The sequence below is a fragment of the Scyliorhinus torazame genome, chromosome 22 (assembly GCF_047496885.1).
Source record: "Scyliorhinus torazame isolate Kashiwa2021f chromosome 22, sScyTor2.1, whole genome shotgun sequence".
NCBI classification, from domain to species: domain Eukaryota; kingdom Metazoa; phylum Chordata; class Chondrichthyes; order Carcharhiniformes; family Scyliorhinidae; genus Scyliorhinus; species Scyliorhinus torazame.
The window spans coordinates 59,992,843-60,017,691 of record NC_092728.1 but is presented as its reverse complement, the minus strand read 5'-3'; the positions used below and the strand labels follow the sequence as shown (position 1 = coordinate 60,017,691).

Here is a 24,849-nt window from a genome sequence, read left to right as displayed (position 1 = left end):
AAGTTTTTCTTCTCTTGCTGGTGTCTAGCTAGCTTTCTGAAATCACTCCTGGTATCATACGTTATTCTCTAAGTCTGAATAAAGATTGTAGACTTCCAGTTAACACAAATACTTTATACAGTAGATTTGTTCTGTTTACAGAGCTTAACTAGATATAATACAGTCAAGAGGTATGACCAGTGAAGCTAAGGTAAACTGCCTATGCTGAGCTGTCTCTGTCTGCTGCTGCTCACTAGCCCTGTGCTTCTGAAAGAGGCAGATCCTCCCTTGGGCTGGACCCTTTATACCCGTCTCTGATGCTGCCCTCTAGTGATGCAGTGGCTGTTACATCTGTCTGTAGTCCCTGGTGTATGTGCAGATGTATGTACAGATGTTCAGATCACTACAGTGAGAGAGAGAAAAAAATAAAAAGAGAGAGAGAGACTTCCAGCTCAAGGCACTACAAATTAATGGGAAGCTTCCAGAACGTCAATGGGAGCTTAATCGTAGGACGGAACCCAGTGACAGTCAGTTTAAATTTATGTAGGTCCCCCAGAACTGCGATGAGAAGGAGGTGGCAACTTGTTTAGGGCTTTTGAGAAAATAACAATCCAAATGGGGTGGCAGAGTAAACCAATGATGCGGGCACAGGATGTTTATGCTTCCCTGTCAGAGCAGGCATCTAAGACTTATGATGCGATAAGAAAGGCTATTCTGGATGCATATGAATTGGTTCCCAAAGCATATTGGTAAAAGTTTGGTAATTTAAGGAGACATCCAGGACAGATGCATTATGAATTTGAAAGGGTTAAACACAACGATTTTGATAGGTGGGGACAAGAATTGGGAGTTGACAATACCTATGAGGCTCTAAGAAAGGTAATTCTCTTTGAGGAATTTAAGAATCCTGACCTCCTACAGTTAGAACACATGCTGATGACCAGAGACAGACAGGCAGCAATCATGGCTGATGATTATGAGCGAATCCATAAATTTAAACCTTTGTTCCATCACCCCCATCATTTTGAAAAGTATAGAAAGTGGGAGAGTGAGAGGAAGGCAGGTAGCCAAGGTAAGGAATGGATAGCTGGGAATGCTCCGAGATCTCCTCCTCAGACCAGGAAGGAAGGTCCTGAGGTTGGAGGTGAGACTTGGAAGGCTAGGTGTTACAATTGTAAGAAGGTGGGACACATTTGTTCAGTATGTTGGAAGTTGCAAGGAAAGTGCAGGGGACTTGTGGGAGTTCATAAGGAGGAGTCTGAAAAGGGAGCAAAAGCTACTGGGCAGACTGTAGCGTTAAATGGACTTAGGAGACCAGAGGTAAACACTGTTGTGAGAGCTGGTGTGAGAAATGAGTGAGATGAGAGGTATGCCAGGTTTCAGTCTAAGGGGAAAGCCACCCCATTTTCCTCAACTAATGTGGCCAAACGCATAACTATCTTAAGGGACACAGGTGCTACTCAAATTCTCGGACTCGAGCAGGATTTGGTTTTTCCTCCAGAGAGCTCAATGAAAGCTGAGGTATTAGTGAAGGGGATAGGTAAAAATTGTATCCCAGTTCCATTGTATAAAGTACAATTCGAATGTGATTTAATGCAGTCATTTTCAAACCCAGGGTCGTGACCCGTGGGTGGGTCACGGGTGCGTGTTGGTAGGGTCGCGGAGCCATGTGCTGCAGCATCCCCGATTGTATAAGTAGTGCCCAACGGCATGACAAGCTTTAAAAATATCCACCGTGACCAGCTTTCAGAATGCCATCCGTTCTCCATATGCATGCTCCGTCAATAATGCATAGGCCCACAGCGCAGCGGGATGGAATGCCTCCTCCTGACGTCAGCGTGCTGACCCAGGACGTTTTTTTAAATCGTTGGAGTCTTCCTGCCTAGAGAGGCAGCAGAGAGCAAGTCCCACTGATGTCATGTGTTTTGGTTGCAAGAGATATTACTCCATTTTGCAGTGCTGGTGTGAGATCCAGGGCCTCTGGTGAACAACCCATGAAGCAGTAGCTGAAAACAGGACAAAGCAGCATAAATATGATCACTTGAGGTGTGGGTTTATTAATTGTGTCACTGCAAATCAGGGTTCAAAGTTCATGTGTGTTATATGCAGGGACGCACAGGCAAAGCAAGATTAAAACTCACAAAACTTCAAAGGCATTATAAGATTAAGCATGTCAGTTTCGAGGGCAAGCATCTTGACTTTTTTTCGAGGAATGCAGTGAGATCTTAACTCATCAGCTGAAGTCCTTAGCAGAAACGTAACATTGAATGACAAAGCAAGTGAGATTGTGAGGAGCAAGCAGGTTCACCTGTCACGTTAAAGACAAGTGAAAATGATGGGTCGCGAAGGTCGGCCAGTGTGGGTCACGAAGGTCAGCCGGTGTGGGTCCTGAGGGAAGGCTGGTTGGTAAATATGGGTCCCGGGCAAAAAACGTTTGAAAACAACTGATTTAGGTGTCATGTTCAATCACTGTCGGAGTGGTTAAGGAATTCACACTGGAAGGAGTAGACTGACTTTGGGGAATGATTTGGCAGGAGTCAAGGTTGTAACTTCACCCATGATTACAGAGAGTCTGAGAGAAGTACTGCAGATAGCACATAAGATGCCAATGGTAGGGCATGTGGGAAGTAGGAAACTCATTGGGCGGTAAGTGACTCAAAGAAAGAAATGTTGAAAGACTTTGATCAAGTGACAATGGTGGTGAATCTGATTTGGCTGATACTGATGAAATTATCCACACATCTGATGGGCAGCAGGCAGAACAGGATGGCATCATGCTGCCTGGGACACCCAGGCAGCAGCCGAGCCAATCCAGGCCCAATCACCCAGAAATCAACCACCAAAGGGGACCCAGGTCACAGGGTGGGAACAGCTGCAGAAATGAGTAGCCACCAGAGCCTGTGGAAAAGGAGTTATTCCCACTCCTGCATCATGGGGTCGTCTCAAAGTTTGTTGATGATACCAAGCTAGGTGGGATGATACCAAGCTAGGTGGGAAGGTTAGCTGTGGGAAGACACAGAGAGGCTGCAAAGAGATATAGACATGTTAAGTGAGTGGGCCACAAGATGCCAGATGGAGGATAATGCCAGGAGTGTGAAGTTATTCACTTTGGTCATAAGATAGAAAAGCAGAATTTTTTTAATAGGTGTAAAACATGTAAGTGTTGATGTTCAAATAGACTTGGGTGTGATGGTGTAAAAGAAGTGACCCATTTAATGAAGAAATTTAGGTGTTAATTGGTTTAACGAAGTAAAAATTGTGCAGCATTTTTACTGTTGCCAAAAAGCTAGACAAAGAAAGCGCAGGAACTTCGAGAAGGCCTTGAATGTCTTGCTGTTGGAGGGTAGGCATACATGTGTGGACCCTAGACAGTAAATAACAAAACCTTCAAAGGTTCATATTATAAAAGTGATAAGATGTTAAAAAAAAGTTTTTGTACAAATCAATGAATAATGCCATCCTGTACAGTGAGCAGCAGAGACAAGGCACGTCTTTCAAAAAACGAACATAGCAACTCACAGCACCCACAGATATTGGGCAGCATTCTCCATTCGGGAGGAGACTATGTTGTCCCAACCAAGTTGAATTGCTACTGATTTGCACTCCCAATCAGGAAGTGATTCCCAATCATGGTGAGGATTTCCAGCGAGTCCTGAGGGAGTCCCGCTGTCGGGCTGCCATTTTGAGCGGACGGCTAGATAGTGAGGTCCTGTGGCTGGCCACACCCCCTCCCCCTGCCCCCACACATTGCAAAATGTGGGCAGCGCGGTAGCATTGTGGATAGCAGAATTGCTTCACAGCTCCAGGGTCCCAGGTTCAATTCCGGCTTGGGTCACTGTCTGTGCGGAGTCTGCACATCCTCCCCGTGTGTGCATGGGTTTCCTTCGGGTGCTCCGGTTTCCTCCCACAGACCAAAGACATGCAGGTTAGGTGGATTGGCCGTGATAAATTGCCCTTAGTGTCCAAAATTGCCCTTAGTGTTGAGTGTGGTTACTGGGTTATGGGGATAGGGTGGGGGTGTGGGCTTGGGTAGGGTGCTCTTTCCAGGAGCCGGTGCAGACTCGATGAGCCGAATGGCCTCCTTCTGCACTGTAAATTCTATGAAATCTATGAAAACTACCCTCAACCCTCTCACATCGCAGATCAGCCCAACCCCCCACCCTGCACCGTGATTCATCTCCGGATTCTCTGGGTCCCCCCTCCTGAGTCCTGAGTACGGAAGTGACCCAACCTGCTCGACCCTCCTCCAAGACCCCTGGATAGAGCCCCCCCCCCCTCACAGAGACCCCTGAATAGGGCAACCCCCCTCCCCCCACCGAGACATCCGAAATATGAGGACTCACTTGAGACCCCTTGAATAGGGGGACCCACCAGAGACTCCCTCACATAGACCCCCTGAATAAGAAGCTCAACACTATCCAGGGTAAAGTCGCGCCCCATCCATCATTTGGACCATTTACTTTCCCCATGCCAAGAGCATCAGTGTGTACCATCTACCAGATTCAATGCAACAACTCACCCAGGCCAAAATAACAGCACTGTCTAACCCTGTGACCTCCACTACCTGTAAGAACAGCAGCAGCAGGCATTTGGAAACACCACCACCTGCCAGTCCTCCCTTAAAGACACAGTACTAATTCAGAAAATATATTACTGTTCCTTCATTGTAACTGTGTCAAAAACCTGGTGAATTTATAACCACATGGACTGCAATGGACTCACCATCACTTTCTCAAGGACAATTATGAACGGCCAATAAATAACGGCCTTACCAGTGGCACTGATATCCCAAGAACGAATGCAAGCACATCCGGGGTGAGGGTGCATAGTCAGGGGGTGAAGTAGGTTGTGGATGGATGGAACCTGCAATCAAAATTGTGGGGTTGTGTTGAGCAATAATCATCAACAGTCCATTGTTTTAACGTCAGGTGAAACAGAGCTGTCCTAAACCGATTGCTTTTACATCCAAAGATGTATTTATTTTAAAAGTTAAAAATGAAGTGAGGAACATAACCGTAGAACCATAGAATTCTGACAGTGCAGAAGGAGGCCATTCGGCCCATCAAGTCTGCACTGGCCCTATCTAGCCCAATCCCCCACCCTTTCCTTGTAACACCGTAACTCCACCTAACCGTTGGATACTGAGAAGCAATTCAGCATGGCCAACCCACCTAACATGCACATCTTTGGACTGTGGGAGGAAACCGGAGCACCCGGAGGAAACTCATGCAGACACCGGGAGAAAGTGCAAACTCCACACAGACAGTCAGCCAAGGCCGGAATTGAACCCGGGTCCCAAGCGCTCAGAGACAGCAGTGCTAACCATCATGCCACCATGCTGGCCTTTCACTTCTTTCCTGATAGAATCTAACACTTTTTATCTGCAGATGGACACATGTGAAAATGAGACTCAATAGAGACTCAATCCTTTGTTCCGTTCTCAGTGATGTCATCCCAATCATGTCAGATTTCAGATGCTCGCAGAGAACGCCCACCTCCATCACTGCCTCTGTGTGACACCCTTATCCGACATCCAGTCCTGGATGAACCACATAGACTTTCAGCTTCTACCTCCTGTCACCGACCTCCACTCCTGCCTCAGCTATCTGCTGATGAAACCTTCATCTATACATTTATTAACTCCTAACTTGAAAACTCCAATTCTCTCTGGGCCGGCTTGCCACCTTTCATCATTCAGAAATTTGAACTAATCCTAAATCTTTTCAGTCTGCATTCTTACCCATGCCCGGTCTTGTTAACTGAACGGCAATGTGTTTTACCGACCGACATAGGCTCCCATAGAACCAGTGCCTCAATTTTCACATTCACAGCCATGTGTTCAACTTTCCCCAATACCCTACTTCCCCTAACGCTAATGTCATCAACCTTCCAAGAACTATGCATCAGTCCAATTCTGGACATTTGCACATCTCGAACTTCCTTCATCTCACCATTTGTATGAATGCCTTCAGCTCTCTAGGGCCTAAGCTCTGGTATTCCCACTATAAAGCCATCCATCTCTCCACCCTGCGCTACTCCTTTGAAAGCCTCCTTAAAATCTATCTCTTTGACCAAATATTTACACTCACCCTCCTAATATCTCCTTCAAGGCACTTCACTGCAGAACTGAAGGGGTGCTGCACTGTCAGAGGTGCCTTATTTTGGATGGGAGGTTAAATGGAGGCCCCATCTTCCTGCCTAGGTGTGCATAAAAGACCTCATGGCACTATTCCAAAGAGGAGCAGTGGAATTATCTCCAGTGTTTTGGCCAATATTTATCCCTCAACCCACATCACAAAAACAGATTTTCTGGTCCTTGTCACAATGTTGTCTGTGGAAGCTGCTTGTGCGCAAATTGTCTGCAGTGTTTCCTACATTTTAACAGGGACGACACATCAAAAGTATTTCATTGGTTAGGATTGCGTTGAGACATGCAGTGGTTGTGAAAAACGGTGTATAGATAGTCTTCCCTTTTTTATCCTTTGACTAAATTATTGCTTGCTAACACTCATGTGAGGTGACCTGGGATGTTTCCTGCATTAAGAAGATAAGGACATCAGAACTAGGAGGAGGCATAGGCAACTCAGCCTCTCGAGCCTGCTCCGCCATTCAATATGATCATGGCTGATCTCATCTCGGCCTCAACTCCACTTTCCTAATCATTTTTCATTACCCTTCAGCTCATTACTATTTAAAAATCTATCGAGCTCCTCCTTAAATTTACTCAATGTCCCAGCAGCCATGCATTTTGGGGTAGTGAATTCCATAGATTCACGACTCTCTTGCGCGATTCTCCAAGGTGCGCCAATTGGTGCAGCGCCGGCCACGGGCCGCTGGAATCGGCGGGGCTGCCGATTCTCCGGCCCGAATGGGCCGAGCGGCCATGCCGATACGACAGAGTCCCGCCGGCACCGTTCACCCCTGGACACTGCCGGCAGGAACTCTGTGAGAACGGTCGGGGGCGGCCTGTGGGGGGGAGCACCTTCACAAGGGGGGGCCTCCGATGGGGTCTGGCCTGCGATCGGGGCCCACCAATAGGCGGACCGGCCTCTTCACCCCCCGGGCCTACTTTCTGGCACGGCCGGCCCCTGAACACCGACGCCATGTTGGTCGGGGCCGGCGCGCTAAAGAAGTCCCCTACGCATGCGCAGGTTGGCGCGTCCGAACTGCGCATGCGCGGGTTGGCGCGGCGCCCATTTGGCACCGTGGGAGTAGCCTGTAGGGGCCAGGATCGGTCATACCCAGGCCCGTTTTGCGTCGTCGTGAAGCGCGACTGCGTTCCCGATGGCGTGAACACTTGGGCTCCATATTGGAGAATCGCCCCCCTCATCTCTGGAATTAACATAGTGAACTTCCTCGGAACTGTCGCTAATGCAACTACATCCTTCCTCAATAGCCCAAAAATGTATATAGCACTCCAGGTGCGGTCTCACCAAGCCTTGTACAGTTGTAGCAGCACTTACCTACTTTTATAATTTATTCCTTTAGCTATAAGTGCCAAAATTCCATTTGCCTTTCTTATTTACCTCCTGTAGCTTCATACTAGTTTTTTTGCAATTCATACACGTGGACACCCAGATCTCTCTGCACTGAAGCACTCTGAAATTTCTCTCCTTTTAGATAATAAGTTGCCTCTCCATTTTTACGCTTACACTTAACTATGTTAAATGCCATTTGCCAAATTTTGGCCCACTCACCTAATCCATTAAAAATTTATTGTTTCCTCACTACAACTTACTATCCCACCTATTTTACTGTTGCCTGCAACTCGGGCTATAATATCTTCTTTCCCTGCATCCAAGTCATTAATAGATCATGTAAATAGGTGGGGCCTGAGGACTGAACTAAGTGGCACCACACTAGTTAGTTACATGTTGCCAACCAGAAAACGACCCATTTATCCTGACTCCTTCCTTCTCATGGCTAGCCAGTCTTCTATCCAAGCTAATAAGCGGCCCCTAGCCCCATGTGATCTTAACTTGTGTATTAAACTTTTGCGTGGCACCTTATCAAATGCCTTCTGGAAATCCAGATATACTACATCTACAGGAACTCCTGGTTTATACTGTGCTCCACTGTGGAACTACTGTTTGGGGACCGAGAGATTACTCCCACCAGGGACTTCTTTCCTTTGCTATTTCTTATTTCTTCCCAAACTGATTCCAATGCCGATATTATTTCTCAACTCCTTTACTGACAAAGACACACCACCTCCTTTTCCTTACTATCCTTCTAAAATATTGAGTACCCTTGGATATTCAACTCCCAGACCTGGTCTCTTTGTAACCATGTCTCAGTAATCGCCACCAAATCACATTTGTCCCTATTTGCATTGTTAACTAATTCATTTTGTTCCAAGTGCTTTGTGAATTCAAACAGAAAGCCTTTAAGTTTGTTCTATTATCAAATTTCCCAATCTTGTACAGTTCCTTGGTGCAATATGACGTTCACATGTTTTGTCTCTTCCTTTTATTTTCTGGTAACAATCCACCTCATCATTAATCTGCATTCCTACTTTCTTCTTTAACACTGATTTTCTAATTTTCCATGTAACTGGACCATTTCCCCCACTCCCCTCGCCCCCCCCTCTACCCCCCACCAACTATTTAGTTCAAATCCCTATTTACAGCCCAAGGTATGCAATTTGTCTGGTCCCAGCCTGATTCAGGTGAAGACCATCCGATCGGAAAAGCTCCCTCTTTCCCACGTCAATGTCCCATGAATTCAAACCCACTTCTTCCCACACCAAACTTTGAGCCATCCATTGCCCCTTTAACCTTCTTGACCTTGTGCCAATTAGCTTGTGACTCTGGTAGTAATCCAGAGATTATTACATTTTTGGTTCTGCTTTTTTAATTTAGCCCCTAGCTGCTCATATTACCTCAGCAGCACCTCCGTCCTTGTTCTACCTATGCCGTTGACCCTGGGCGAAATTCTCCCCCAACGGCGGGATGCCCGCCGACTGGCGCCAAAGCCGGCACCAATCAGACGGGCATCGCGCCGGCAAAAAGGTGCGGAAGTCTCTGCATCTTTGGCGGCCTAGCCCCAACATTGAGGGGCTAGGCCGACGCCGGAGGGATTTCCGCCCCGCCAGCTGGCGGAAATGGCGTTTACTGCCCCGCCAGCTGGCGCGGAAATGCGGCGCATGCGCGGGGGCCGCTGTCAGTTTCCCAGTGCATGCGCGGGAGCGTCAGCGGCCGCTGTCAGTTTCCCGCGCATGCGCAGTGGGGAGAGTCTCTTCCGCCTCCGCCATGGTGGAGGCCGTGGCGGAGGCGGAAGGGAAAGAGTGCCCCCACGGCACAGGCCCGCCCGCGAATCGGTGGGCCCCGATCGTGGGCCAGGCCACCGTGGGGGCACCCCCCGGGGTCAGATCGCCCCGCGCCCCCCCCCCCAGGACCCCGGAGCCCGCCCACGCCGCCTGGTCCCGCCGGTAAATACCAGGTTTGATTTACGTCGGCGGGACAGGCAATTTCTGGGCGGGACTTCGGCCCATCCGGGCCGGAGAATCCAGCGGGGGGTCCCGCCAACCGGCGCGGCCGGATTCCCGCCCCCGCCCAATCTCCGGGAGCGGAGACTTTGGCGGGGGCGGGGGCGGGATTCACGGCGGCCAACGGCCATTCTCCGACCCGGCGGGGGGTCGGAGAATGACGCCCCCTGTTCCTCTGCAGCCCAGATGAGATATTCCGAATCCTGGCACCACATAGGCAACGCAACCTTTGGAACTCACGGATTCTGGTAACAGAGAACAGTGGGCGCGATTCTCCGATGCCGCGCCGTTTGGGAGAATCGCCTGGGGCGCCATTTTTTCACGCGATGCCGGTCTGACGCCCTCCCGCGATGCACCCAAGCGGCGAGATCGGCACTATCTAGTTCTGCGCGGCACAGTCCGGTGAATCGCCCGAGACACCCAAAAAGACGATTCTCCGCCACCCCCCCTATTCTCAGGCCCGGATGGGCCGAGCAACCTGCCCAAAACGACAGCTTCCCGCTGGCGCCATCCACACCTGGTTGCTGCCGTCGGGAACAGCACAGGAATGCTGGGGGGGGGGGCGGCCTGTGGGGGGGCTATGGGGGTTCTTTCACCGGGGTAGGACTCAAAAGGGGTCTGGCCCACGATCGTGCCCACCGATCGGCAGGCCGGCCTATCTGAAGGAGAACCTCCTTTCCTCCGCGTCCCGCAAGATCCATCCGACATGTTCTTGCAGGGAGGCCTCGGGGAGGAAGGCAACCACGCATGCGCGGGTGACGCCAGTTAGGCGGCGGATGACGCGGTGGCGCTTTTATGCGGCGCCAATGCCCGGAGCGTGCTGATGACGCTGCTTTAGCGACACGCCTCCCGAGTTTCTCGCGGCCCCGATCCTAGCCCATTTTCGGGCCCTGAATCGGTCGAGATCGGGGATGTTTCACGCCGTCGTGAACCTCGACTGCTTTCACGATGGCGTGGACACTTAGTCGCGGGAGCGGAGAATCGCGCCCAGTGTCTATGCCACTAACTGTACTATCCCTGATTATGTCTAAAAATTTTTTTTTTCCCGCCACTTTAATGGCTTCCTGACCACGGTATTGTGGTCAATTTGTTCATCCTCCCTACAGTCCGCATTCCCGTCCACATAGGGAGCAAGAATCTCAATCCTGTTGGACAAGGATAAGAGCTGAGGTTTCTGCAACCCTACCTCATGAATCCCTATACCTGCCTCACTCATAGTCACAACCTCCTGTCCCTGATAACTGGCCAAATTCAAGGTAGGTAATCGAAGGGGTGTGACTGCCTCATGAAACACACCATCCAAGTAACTCTCCCCCTCCCTGATGTGTCGCAGCGTCCAAAGCTCCTACTCCAGCTCATGAACTCTGAGCCGAAGTTCTTCGAGCAACCAACACTTGCCATAGATATGTTCACTCGGAACCACAATGGGGCTCAACAGCTGCCATATTATGCAGGTACAACACATCACCTGACCCTGCATCTCTACTTTTTTTAGATAGCTTTTAATTAAAAAAAAAAAAATTCCAACTGGTTTTTAATTTTTTAAATCTGTAAAATAGTTCTCCTTTTTACCTTTAATGTGAAAGCAACTTAGAATAGGTAATTCAAATAAGCAGTTACTTAGCAACCAATGAATTTACCACTTTCCTGTGACATCACTCCTGGATTGTTTTTCAAACTCAGTCTGCTGCCCGAGTAGAGGTGTATCTCACAGATCCGGCTGTCTCTGCTCCCGGAGGGTACGTGAAGGCCCCGAGCCTCATACTGCGTTTATCCTCTGCCCGAGTAGAGGTGTAACTCGCAAGTCCGGCAGTCTCCCCTCCTGGAAGTTGTGTGAAGGCCCCCGAGCCTCACGCTGTATTTACCCTCTGCCTGAGTAGAGATGTCCTTCACAGGCCCGCTGTCTCTGCTCCCGGAGGGTACATGAAAGCCCCGAGCCTCGCACTGTATTTATCCTCCGAGTAGAGATGTTCCTTGCAGATCTGGCTGCACCCACTCCCGGAAGGTAATTAAAGATTTTATATAAATGTAAGTTGCTGTTGCACTTTATTTTAAACTTGCTGCCATTGCTGCCCTGGCACTCCATTTCCTTTGCCCCATTCCCAGCATCAACATTGACACATGTTGCCTGTCCTGGGCCAAATGGGTATCTCAGCAAAAATAGTCCTTTTCTGGGAATAAACATAGTTTTGACAAAAAGTGAGAGGAAGAAAGCAAAGAGGAATAGAAAGAAAGGAACAAAAAAAACTTATATGCACCTTTCATCATCTTTGGACATTGTAAAACACTTCACAGCCAATAGTACTTTCGTAGTGTCATCGTTGTCACATTACTGATGGTGGGCCCTTGACCAATCAGCAGATTATCTTTAAAAAAAATTATTTTGTTTGAGGGATTGATATTGGCCACAACACTGGATAGAATACTCCTACTCTTGTGCAAAGTAGTGCTGTGAGTTCTGCTACAGTCACAGGAGGGTAGACAGGGCATGTTTGAGCACTACCTCGCTCGCCGGAGGGATTCTTAACACACACCATGGAGCTGACCCATGGCGCGGGCTCCGTGACCCGGGATAGCACCCCTTGGTCCTGGAGATCCTGCAGCTGCTGCTTGTGGCGGTCTTTGAGTGGAGTTGGGACCCTGCGAGTTGCCTGAATGACCGGGGTGGCGTCCGTTTTGAGCCGAATTCAGTAGGTGTAGGGCAGTGTTCCCAATGCCCTCAAATGCCTCCTGGTTGTGGGCGAGGAGCGATTGGAGCTGTGCCCTGAATTCTGCATCTGGGAAGTCAGATGTGCCTTCTGGAGACAGATCGTGGACTCGTTGCACGAGGTGGAGAACCTTGCATGCCTGTGCGCCTAGCAGGGAGTCCTTTGATGATCCGACTATTTCGAATGAGAGTGTGGCCGTGTGTGTGTTGTGTGTCTTCTGGAGCTGGCAGGATCCCATAGCCGGGATAACGTTCCCATTGTAGTCGACCATCTTGCAACGGGATGGCCGAATTGGTGGTCTGACCATCATGGCGTAGAAGGCTGACTATGCTATGAGGTTGGCGGAGGCGCCAGTGTCCAGACGGAATGTTATCGGTGATTGGTTGACCGTTAGGGTGGTACACCATTCATCAGCTGGATTGACAGTGTTCACTTGCAACGGCTTGTGGGTCCTGGCTGGAGACATCCGGTTCCCATCAATGAACGCCAGACGGAAGGCGTCCCGGTCGTCTGTGTCACTGGTCTGGATATCGTCTGGGCACGACTCGTAGTAAGGAGGCTGAATGGTCCGCACATCCCTGCGAGGTTGTCGGAATTGGGGAACATTGGGCAGGTTGAGCTGCTCGACAGCAGGCAGCGTAGTGGCCCATCTTGCCACAGCGGAGGCATTGTCGGTTTCTTGCGGGACATTGCCGCTTTAAATGTGCGGCTCCGCAGTTGCCCCACGTTGTGACATCATGGCGTTCGTTGCGCCACCGTGCATGCGCAGTTCGGTCTTGCGCATCAGTCCCTCAGTGTCGACGTCGTTTTTGGCGCGCACAAACGTGGGAGGCCTCGAAAAGCGCGTGAAATGGCCGCCCTCGTCCGGGCCGCGGGCCGGGAGGAACTCGATCGCCTGGACCCATTCGGCCTCGTAGGACGCCTGCCTCGTCGATCCGGCCACGAAGGACGCCTGCTGCGCCGATTCGGCCGCCTGAAATTGGGAGTAGCGGCTAGTCGCGTTTTCATGCAGGACACAGGCTTCGATTGCAGAGGCTAGGGTGAGGCCTTTAATTTTTAAGAGCTGCTGGCGTAGGGTGCCCGAGGTGACCCCAAAAACGATCTGGTCCCGAATCATGGAATCGGAGGTGGTGTCGTAACCGCAGGACTGCGGGAGGATACGGAGATGCGTAAGGAAGGATTGAAAGGGCTCATCCTTACCCTGCAGGCACTGCTGGAAGAGATACCTCTCGAAACTCACGTTGACATCGACGGTGAAGTGTTGGTCGAGTATGAGAAGGACAGTCTTGTACTTGGTCTTGTCCTCACCTTCCGCGAACACCAGGGAGTTGTACACATGGATGGCATGTTGACCTGCCGTGGAGAGGAGGATGGTGATCTTTCTGGTGTCCGAAGCGCTCTCCTTTTCATTGGCTTCCAGGAAGAGCTGGAAGCGCTGTTTGAACAGCTTCCAATTAACGCCGAGGTTTCCAGCGACTTGTAGCGGCTGCGGTGTGCTGACGGTGTCCATGGCGCAGGATGGCAGATTCCGGAGGATTTGTAGGTAGGTCCCACAGTTACTCCTGGTACTATGATGTGTTGGGTACTCTGCTACACAGACGAACCAACACGGTTGCGAATGGTACATCTCAGTTTTATTACTAACATTTATTTACAGTGGTAAACTGGTTACTGAGGTTCGATCATAACCCTAGAATCTGTGGACCTTTTCCTAATACTATCTTGTAGTGGCACTCAGCGCATGATAGATGTCTGAGTGGCTTGCTATGAGCTCTGTGCCCTGAGCTGTCTCCTGCTGGAATGTCCAGGAAGTGTCGTGTTCCCTGTTTTGTACTGTATTTGCTCTTGCCTGTGATTGGCTGTGGTGTTGTGTGTGTGTTGATTGGTCCGTTGATCTGTCCATCAGTATGTATGTATGTTTGTGCTATGATGTTTAACTGAATATCATGACAGGCACCACATGAGATTGTCAACTGAGATCCGATGCAAGAGACCAATGACCAAACTCAACCACTTGCAGATGTGCATATGCACCCGGCTTTCTCTGGGGTCAGAGAACAACTGTCTCAGCCAGGCAGTGTAAAGGGGAAAAGCTCAAGAACAACCCTTGTGCAGTGTGTCGGTAGCTGCAGAATAAATGCAGTACAGAAGCCCTAAAGGAACAGTCAGTCTGATTTTTTGAAATAATCAATCATGCTCCAGAAATCTTTTCAAATTCCGAGAGAACTAAATTAAATTAGTAGCTGTGTGAACGTCAATGGATTTATAATGTCCTTATATTTTCGGAAAGTATTTGATCGGATTCTGTATAAAGAAGACGGGTGGACTCAACAGAATTGATGGGAAAGAATCCGACTGGATGAAAAACTGAGGTGTTAATGGAAAGCAGATGATATAAATCGTCACTTCTGGGGGAAATTATCTAAGATTCTCCATGGTCTATGAGGCTTCCAATCCTTCATCTTATAAAATATGGACCCATTAGTATGTCCATGACTGTGACTGTGAAAGATTCTATGAATAATTAAAGGAAGGTATAGCCTCTGAATTTTTTCAAGTTGACAAAAAAAAAGGAAAATCAGGAGCTTATTTAAGTTGATCAGATAACGAGATCATGTTTAACAGATATTAGAAACTTACAACTGGTGTGATTTGAGATCATGCATGAGTCATCAGTTGACACATCATTAAACTCTTGCAGTGCCATAATGAATACGAGGTGATACTTCATTCATGCTAGAGCAGAAATCCAATGAGGGGCAGCACGGTAGCACAGTGGTTAGCACAGTTGCTTCACAGCTCCAGGGTCACAGGTTCGATTCCTGGCTTGGGTCACTGTCTAGTTGGAGTCTGCACGTCCTCCCCGTGTTTGCGTGGTTTCCTCCGGGTGCTCTGGTTTCCTCCCACAGTCCAAAGATGTGCAGCTCAGGTGGATTGGCCATGATAAATTGCCTTTCGTGTCCAAAAAGGTTGGGTGGGGTTACTGGGTTACTGGGATAGGGGGCCTTAAGTGGGGTGCTCTTTCCAAGGGCCGGTGCAGACTCGATGGGCTGAATGGCCTCCTTCTGCACCATAACTTCTTTGATTCTATGATTATATGAAGCATGCAAAGGAGATCGTAAGGAGAGAGAGAGAGAGAGAGGGAGGGAGACTCTCTTGTGAGAGTATTTGCTGCCACCAAGAAACATTTCCACACGATGGAGCTTGACTGGATCAGCAAAAGGGACTTTGAATTGGCTGCATTTTACAGGGGACTAGAGACGGGTGGGGAATGTTCAATGTAGTTCTGTGAAAAAGGCTGGAGCACTTGCACAGAATATCTTGAGCAAACTGGATCTGAGTTCTGAGCTATCTAAATTAAATGGTTGAGACAAAGTCATAAGTCTCTTAGCCATCATCAAATATCCAGTCTGCAAATGGTATGAAACTTGATGGACTCCAATGTGTATTGAAAAAATGATAACGAGGAACAAATTAATGTCAACAACACCAAACTAAAGGATTCCTTTAGTCTCAAATTTTGAAGTTCTGAAAACATCAAATCAATTTTTAAGTTGCCTGATAAATTAATTGAAAATGTTCAGCAAATTGTTCCAATCTCAGCATTGATGACCATAGCATTTTAAATTATTGCACATCTAGGCCTGAATTTTATGATTGGTATTCGTGGGAAGTCAGCGGACGCCCTCAGCAGATGTAGAACCTACTCTCGGGCAAGATCGCATTCTCCATGCAATTCCATGCTGGGTTGCCAACTAAGGCCCGCCCAGTGCGAAACATGTCTTCCAGTTAACCTGACAGTGTGGGCAGTGGTTAAAACAATCTACAGGCAGGCAGCATCCTGAGGGCTGAGAGGGGATGGGGGTAGGAGGCAGAGAGAGTTTTCTGCAGGTTTCAAGGAATAATTGTGAGCAGTCACGTACTCAGCATTTGGTGGACAGGGAAGGCGGAAGAGCAACTCTGGTGGGCAGTCTGCACCCTGGTTTCCTGATGAGCATCTGGGGGTTGTGCTGGAGGAGATCAGTGCCAGGCGGGACATGTTGATGCACAGAGATGGCAAGAGGAGGCCACTACCACAATTAACCAAGAAGGTCTGGACAGAGGCTGCCGCCCAGCTTACTGGGCAAGACTTGATGCACTGCACGTGGCTTCTGTGTCGCAAAAGGTTCAATAATTTTTAGTGGTCCGCAAGGGTGGAACTCTGTGAAGAAGTGTAATCGGGTGCCCCTTTCTGGTGATGCTCGGGCTGTAAGGTATGCATATCAACTGGCACTGAAGCCTGTGCTGCTAAGACTGGGATAATAATAATAATCACTTATTGTCACAAGTAGGCTTCGATTAAGTTACTGTGAAAAGCCCCTAGTCGCCACATTCCGGCGCCTGTTCGAGGAGGCTGGTATGGGAATTGAACCTGTGCTACTGGCATTGTTCTGCATTACAAGCCAGCTATTTAGCCCACTGTGCTAAACCAGCCCCTACAGGGATGACTGAACACTTGGCCTTAATGAATTAGAAGGTGAGGTGTGCCACTCTGACATGCCCTGCAGCCTGGCTCTTTTTGTGGGAGGTTGGGAGGGGGGGGGGGGGGGGGGGGGGAGGTGTAACTGGACTGGTCCTTCAGGGAGAAGGAGCACTAATGAATGGGTGGTGGGGTACCCAATCTAGCATGTCCTCCACCATTACAGAATTGATGCACTGGAGTTCGAATGCTGCCACAGGTTCTGCTCCACCAATCATGCTGTGGCAGGGCCTTGGATGAAATGAAGAATGCAATGAGCTCATGCGAGTGTGGTGGAGACAACTGAGGAGTTCCCAGTCATGGTGCTGTACGCACACTCCGAGGTGAACACCGGTATCAGGCTCCGCCAGCCAGAGGATGACTGGCAAGGTCATCAGGCCACCGGACAGCAGAGTCAGTAGGCCGGCTCCAGTGCCAATGCCAGTGAAAGGGCGATGGGGCACCAAGACACAGCGCCCACAAACATAAGTTGAAGGCATCGTAAGCTCAACAGGTGTTGTTATTTGAGTTCATTATTTTGAAATTTGTATGATTTGGTCACATTGTATTTTCTTCTTTGCTGCTTTGAAAGTGGCATAAACATTGATTGTGTTTTAATAGGCTGAGTTGGCTTGATGGTTGCAATAGGGGTCAGATGCAGCACAAACTTGTCCCTGTATTGTATTGTCTGCAGAAGGATTTTGAAGTTGGTTTAGCATATCACAATTGTTTGTAAACCATTGGCACGAGGAAGCATCGATGACTTAGATGCCTAGCTGAATGCTCGCAAGATCGATGCTCCCCTGGTGACCCTGCCTCCCTGATGTTCCTGTCATCCGCTTCCACATCCTCACCATGTGCCTCCCCGAGTTCTCCATCAGACCCTTCACTGGCGTCATCCTCTCTGGCCTGTGGAGCTACCTCGCTTTGCTCAGCATCCACTAGGTCCCCCATGCCAGAGCCAGATTGTGCAGATTGCAGCGTGTTACCACTTTGAGGGAGATACACTTTGGAAGACACTGCAATCCTCCCCCCCTCATCAGTCCAAACATCTAAAGCACATCTTGAGCAATCCAGTGATCGTCTCCACTACTGCCCATGTGGAGGCTTGACTCCTGGTGTATCTCTCCTCGGCCTCTGTTATTGGGTATGGGAGTGGGTTCAAGAGCCACCTTTTAAAAGGATGGCCCTTTCCATCCATCCAAATGAGCTGGAGCCATGAGCAGCATTGGTACCTTGGTAAGTGTCACAGGATGCAAGCATCAAGTGAGCTGCCAAGGTAACGAGCACAGAGTTGCAGAATCTGTGCCTTATGGCCCCAGAGTGGAAATCCTTTCGGTTGACGAAGTCACCCAGCTCACCTGCTGGCACCTTGGTGGTGACACAAGTGCAGCCTATCACACCTTGGAAATGGGAAACCCAATAATTGGCACAAAGCCTCTGACTCTCACAGCCTGATTGATCTCGTCTGGCTGGTAATGGATAAATGTGAGGACATATCTGAAGATAGCATCAGTGAAGAGCTTGATACATCTATGTGCAGCACATTTCACAGATCCCCCTTGGTGCCCTGGAAAGAACCGGTGGAAAGATTGATGGCCACCGTGACCTTCAAAGACACTGGACTGGGGTGTCTACCCACACAGTTAGGAGCAATTTCCAGCCCAATTATCTGTTACATTGCTGACAATGTACCTATGAAGAGCAGAGCATCCTTCGGCACTGGACCTCGGACATGCTGAGGTAGTTGGAGTGCTGCCTTACACTCTAACTGCAGGTTAATGGCTTCTTCTGCAGGCCTTACCGCCTTGACCTCCCTGCTGTCCCTGCACCAATCCAGCCTGTGCCTCTCCTCTCAAAGGTCACTCCCTGGAATGCTGCCCGCACTCACCTCTCCCTCCTGCCCCGAGCTTCCTCTTGAGAGGAGGTCCCCATGGTTGAGTATACTATCCCTATTTATGAGATATGAAAGAACCTGCGACTTACAATTAAGGGTGCACTGTGCTGCAATCCTGAAGCAAAACTACCAGAGGTGCTGCAGCCTTCACAAATAGCTAGGGAGGCTTCCAAAGCCAGAGAATTTGAAAAAAATTAATCTGGCAGAACAATGAACTCCGACAGCAACAAACTCGCAAATAAACAGAAAGTGCTTGTGCTCTCGGGGGCCTTTTATCCCTCTCTTGTGTGACAAGCTGATGAAAATGTGCTGGCCGCCTATCACGCCTGTGTGATGGGCGACAAGTCACTTGAGCACTGTAAAATCGCATCCAATAGGCTTCTTAATGACCTTAATTGGGCCTTTATCGTTGGCGGATGCATGCTGGAGTCATTTTTGAATATTGCATATTGCGATAACATTGGGGCGCATGTTTGATGTGCAACTTTATGTGCATTTGGATTGAGCACACACGCGGTGTCAGAACCTAAAATTCAGGCAATAATCACATTGCATTGAATCCAAAATCAACAGAGGCCATTCATCATTTGTAAACATAAATAAATATGCCACTTAATAGTTACACACACAAATTTAACTGGACAGAAGTGGCAGTCGAATTATTATGAAAAATAACACAACAGACTCACAAACCTGGTTCCATTCCACAGAAATACATAGCCCACAAGGTATTTAAGTATTTGACCATGAAGGCAGTATTAACACTGATGGATGCTTCATTCTAACCACCTGATTTCAAGGATGAACTAATATGCTAACAGTCCTGGGCACGGAGAGGAAAAATGCCAATAATGATGGATGGAGCAACATCCCAGATTCACTCTGATTCACAGGAAAGTAAAACAGTGCAAAATGTTATCAGTGGTTCTGTGCACACCTACATTAAAGTGCTGGAGATCCAATATATGTGGAATGAGCGTCTGGGTTGATTTCCTCCCGACTGGGATGTGACTGGGTTCACCATTGTTTTTCTAGACAATCTTGGATGGAATACTCAACATAATCTCATGACAAGAGTTATTGATGGAAACTGGTTGCTCAATTAGTAAGCAAGCAGACACACTAAACCCTGCATTCAGGAGGGTTTGCCTACCTGAAGTTCAGAACTCACGTATTGATAATATGACTGTGGTAACCGACACTAGATATTCTTGCATTTAGTTTTGATTTGAATGGACCAGAGAAAAGAAGGAGAGGGCAACAGACAGAGAAACAGACAAAGAAAAAACACAAGCAAGATTGAAAAGCATACAGATAAGGGGCAGCACGGTAGCATTGTGGATAGCACAAATGCTTCACAGCTCCAGGGTCCCAGGTTCGATTCCGGCTTGGGTCACTGTCTGTGCGGAGTCTGCACATCCTCCCCGTGTGTGCGTGGGTTTCCTCTGGGTGCTCCGGTTTCCTCCCACAGTCCAAAGATGTGCGGGTTAGGTGGATTGGCCATGCTAAATTGCCCAAAGTGTCCAAAATTGCCCTTAGTGTTGGGTGGGGTTACTGGGTTATGGGGATAGGGTGGAGGTGTGGACCTTGGGTAGGGTGCTCTTTCCAAGAGCCGGTGCAGACTCGATGGGCCGAATGGCCTCCTTCTGCACTGTAAATTCTATGATTCTATGATAAGGTGAAGAAAAATTGAGATGCCGACTGACAGGTTGAGTGCATTTAAATGAATGAAATGATTGTCAGGAGGAGGAAAGGCAATTGGCTTGGATCCCTAAAAAGAAAACAGTGGCCTCGCATCAATCAAACTCTCAAGGTTGCTCACACAATTGCTTTTCTCCTCTTCTTCCTCCCTAGAATGGCTCCCAAACTTCAGTCAATAGTTCATATCTTTGTGAATGAGGGAAGCCAGCTTCATTGTCCTCTAGCATCTACTCAGCAAGCTCTTACCAAAAACCTATTGAGCACAAACCAAAGAAGTTTAGACCCATTTACCAAAGTGTGTCAAAGTCATCGACTGTCCTGTGCCCTGGGCATATTAAGTAGAAACTTGCACTTTATGCGGAAGGTAATACATAACCACAGTGTGTGTCTGCTGCTGCAACTATCCTCTGGGCATCTTGTTATGTTAATATGCATTGTCTTTAAAATATGGGCCGGGATTCTCCAAGCCTCCGCGCCGCAATCGCGCTCGGTGCGGGGGCGGAGAATGGGGTGTCGGACCCACGATTAGGTCCGAGGCCTTCCCGCGATTCTCCTGCGACTGGAGAATTGCCACCAGTCGCGCGCACGAGGTTGATGGGATGTCGGTCGGAGCCGTTGAAAGAGGCCCCCGCGGCGATTCTCCACAGTCAACATGCCAAGTTCCCGCCGGCGTGGTTCACATATGGTTCCACCTGGCAGGAGTTCAGAGTCGCGGCTGCGGTGGCCATCCTGGTGGGGGGAATTCGTCACTGGGGGAGGGGCTCCAAGACAGCCAGGCCCACGATCGGGGGCCACCGATTGGCGGACACGCAAGCGATCTGGGGGGGGGCTACTTCTTCAGAGCCGCCCCACTGTGTGGGTCCACCATGTTGCGCGGGCCCGTGGCCGGAAGTGCAGGGCTCCATATCGGCAGCCGGAGTTGCGTGGAGCACTTAAAAATGAAGAATCACTCGGGACTTTTGAGAAAAAGGTCCGGAGTGATTCACGCCCATTTTCTCGCAGGCGTGGTGACATAGCCCCATTGTTGGAGAATCCAACAATGAAATTGTTTTCCACTGCTTCTCATTTGGAATGGGTGAAGAGTTAGCTGGTGGGATTTAAATGAGTTAAAAGTGTCAATGCTTGGACAGAGGGATGAACTCCTAATCCACATTGCTGTTCTCCTGCTGAAAACGCAGTTAAAATCAGGGTCACGCATGACTTTGTCAGTACCATCTCTCCAAGCAGAGATAGTTTGAGCACTTTTATGGCAAACCATCCTATTCAACACTGAGTGTTAACAATAGTTCATAATTTAGTTCATACCCAGCAACCTCTTTGTATTATAAGGATCTGTATAAGGATTTGATAGTATAAGGTACGTGGAACTGAGTACAGTACCGGCCACACAGTGATGTGAGAGAGAACATGACCTACACCCAGGGTCAGCCTAGTGTTGGACAGAGCCGTGTGTGCTGGTACCCTATGCTGTATATTTGTTAATATTGTAATGTCATGATATTCAAACACACACATCATGATAGACACACCAACAGACAAATCAGAACATACAACACCACAACCAATCACAGACAAAGACAGGGACAGGATAAAAGGACAAACACGACACCTGGTGGGCAGTAGATCTGGGGACAAGGACAACGACAAGACCTGTTTTAACATCACAGACAGGGAGTCCCCACATGCAGAGTATCAAGACAAAACTGTAGATAATAAGTTTGAATAAAACAGCGTTGTACCAAATACAACTGTGTTGGCTCATCTGTGTGTCAGAACGCCTAACACCACATGGTACAGGAGTGGATCGATACCTGCCGACTAACCTGCCATTCTGGACATGGACCTCACCAATAAACCGCAGCCGTTGCAAGTCGCGGGGAACCTTGGTACCAATTGGAAGCTCTTCAAGCAGCGATTCGACCTGTACATCCGAGCCAACGAGAAACAGAGTGCCTCGGACGAAACAAAGATTGCAATGCTCCTCTCCTACGCAGGTCAGCACGCCATCGATGTCTTCAACTCACTGGTGTTCGAAGAAGGCGAAAACCAATCCAAGTATGACACAGTCATCCTCAAGCTAGACCAGCACTTTTATGTTGAAGTGAATGAAGGTTTTGAAAGATATCTCTTCAGCAACGCCTGCAAGGTAAGGAGGAGCTTTTTCAACCCTTTTTGACCCACCTCCGAATTCTAGCGCAGTCCTGCGGTTACGGCAACACCTCAGAGTCCATGATCAGGGACCAGATTGTTTTTGGCGTTGCCTCCAGTGGCCTACGCCAGCAGCTTATTAAAATCAAAAGCCTCACCTTAGCGTCTGCAGTGGAGGCCTGTGTCCTCCACGAGAATGCAACCAGCCGTTTTGACCAATTTCAGGCGTCCGAATTGGCACGGAGTGGGTCCCCAGCCGTCGAATCGGCAAGCCAGGCTGCCCACGACGCCGAACGCATCCAGGCCATCGATTATCTCCCGACCCGCGGCCCCGACGAGAGCGGCCGCTTCCCGCGCTTTTCGCGGTCTCCCGCGCTTGTGCACGCCAAAACCAACGGCGACATCGAGGGACGCACTGCGCAGGCGCGCCCAATGCAAGATCGCACTGCGCATGCGCAGTGGCGCAACGAACGCTGTGACGTCATGACATGCGGCAACTTTGGAGCTGTACACTTAAAAGGACAATGTCCTGCTAAAAACCGACAGTGCCTCCGATGTGGCAAGATGGGCCACTATGCTGCCTACTGTCGTGCAGCTCAACCCATGGATCCTACACATCTCCGACAACCTCGCAGACACGTCAGGACCGTCCAGCCCACGCATCAAGACTTCCAGCTAAATGATGCAGATGACCAGGATGCCTTCCGTGTTTCCGTCATCGATGTAAACAGGGTCAACGCCATCAATCCGGCCGATGAGTGGAGTGCCACCCTAACGGTCAACCCGAATTCGTCGCACACCCATTAGACTGGACTTATAACACTGTTCATACGTTTAAAAAGTTAAACACTACTGTAGTATAACCTGTTGTTGTTTATCGTTCCAGATATCGTTTGACCGGACCACTATTCAAAGTTTTTTTTCGCATTCATGTTTTGTTATGGTACAACCTCGTTCGCATGACGCACCCGACATCGCCCCATGTAAATAGTTACGTCATATGGACATGCTGTACACAACACACACACACTCTTAGATGAACTCACGACACGATTATATTTATAACCACGTAGGCACATATCTTTGTAAAAAGGGGGGATGTCATGATATTCAAACACACACATCATGATGGACACACCAACAGACAAATCAGAACACACAACACCACAACCAATCACAGACAAAGACAGAGACAGGATAAAAGGACAAACACGACACCTGGTGGGCAGTAGATCTGGGGACAAGGACAATGACAAGACCTGTTTTAACATCACAGACAGGGAGTCCCCACATGCAGAGTATCAAGACAAAACTGTAGATAATAAGTTTGAATAAAACAGCGTTGTACCAAATACAACTGTGTTGGCTCATCTGTGTGTCAGAACGCCTAACACCGCAGTAAGCGTCAATAAGGATTTACAGATGGCCAATGTATGACTATGAAGACTTCTTCAGATCCCTAAACTGCAATCTGCAACACCCTACGACAGGACTATCTGCACTTCCACTTCAAATCTAGTAGTAAGCAACATTTCAAACTGAGTGAAATGATACACAGTTCTCAACAGTAAAATAGAATTCCATCTTTTGAAAAGTAAGCCACCGATACCATCTCAGCATCACTGCAGTGTTAATTGTCTCCTATATACAATGCTATTAACACTCTCAGGTACTCCTGCAACAGTAAGAATGTAAACATTATTTGTTCCAACTTCCCATACCACCGACTGTGTTCCATCACAGGTTTAATTACCACTTAGAATTATCGTTTTAAAGATAAATTATTGCACAGGCCCTAGTATTTTTCAGAACAATCCTTGTAATGTACCATGCAGACAGAACCCAATGTGTGATTGTGGAGTTTGTTTCCACTCTTACACAAAAACAAACAGAGCCCTTACTTTAACCTTGATTGAATAGATGGTTTTCAATTTCAGATTGCCCTCAAGCCAACTCTGTCTGCATTACTAAATCAAGTTTCCCCGACCTTCAATCTCCACACGTAAAAACCTACCGAGGTATTAAATCTCTGGGTTTACCAAACCACCATCTGCTCCTAATTAAATATTAACCAGGGTCTGTTGTTGCAAAGTACTCACTCATTACGCTTATTAATGTATGGAGAACCTAAAAATGAACTGGAAGTGCTTTAATCCATTTGGAATACTGCCAGCATGGTCACAGAGAGGCAGGATTACCAGGTGACGATTTAAACCTTCACCTGGAACGCTGGGGCCAATTTCCATTTGGGGCGTGGTACAGAGCTGGTGGACAGTGGGGAAAGAGTCTAAACTGTTCGCCCTTTGGCACTGGTTGGATGATTGTTTTTCTGTGATTGACTGCAAGCTTCCAGTGCCTCTCACTCATTATTTGCAGGGTGACTTCCTATCAGTGCAGTTTGAGTATTGAATCTCATCCTGGACTTTCCAAT

General features: G+C 48.6%; 1 long non-coding RNA gene across 1 annotated transcript in view; it reads right to left on the bottom strand.

The window, feature by feature from the left end:
- LOC140398815 (uncharacterized) overlaps positions 1-24,454 on the bottom strand; it is a 149,477-nt gene extending 125,023 nt beyond the window's left edge. The window contains exons 1-2 of the long non-coding RNA XR_011937566.1: positions 24,433-24,454; positions 4,752-4,842 (exon numbers count right to left, since the gene is read on the bottom strand). This is a non-coding gene — a long non-coding RNA (uncharacterized lncRNA). The remainder of the gene's footprint in view (positions 1-4,751; positions 4,843-24,432) is intronic.
- Between the last annotated feature and the right edge of the window lie 395 nt (positions 24,455-24,849).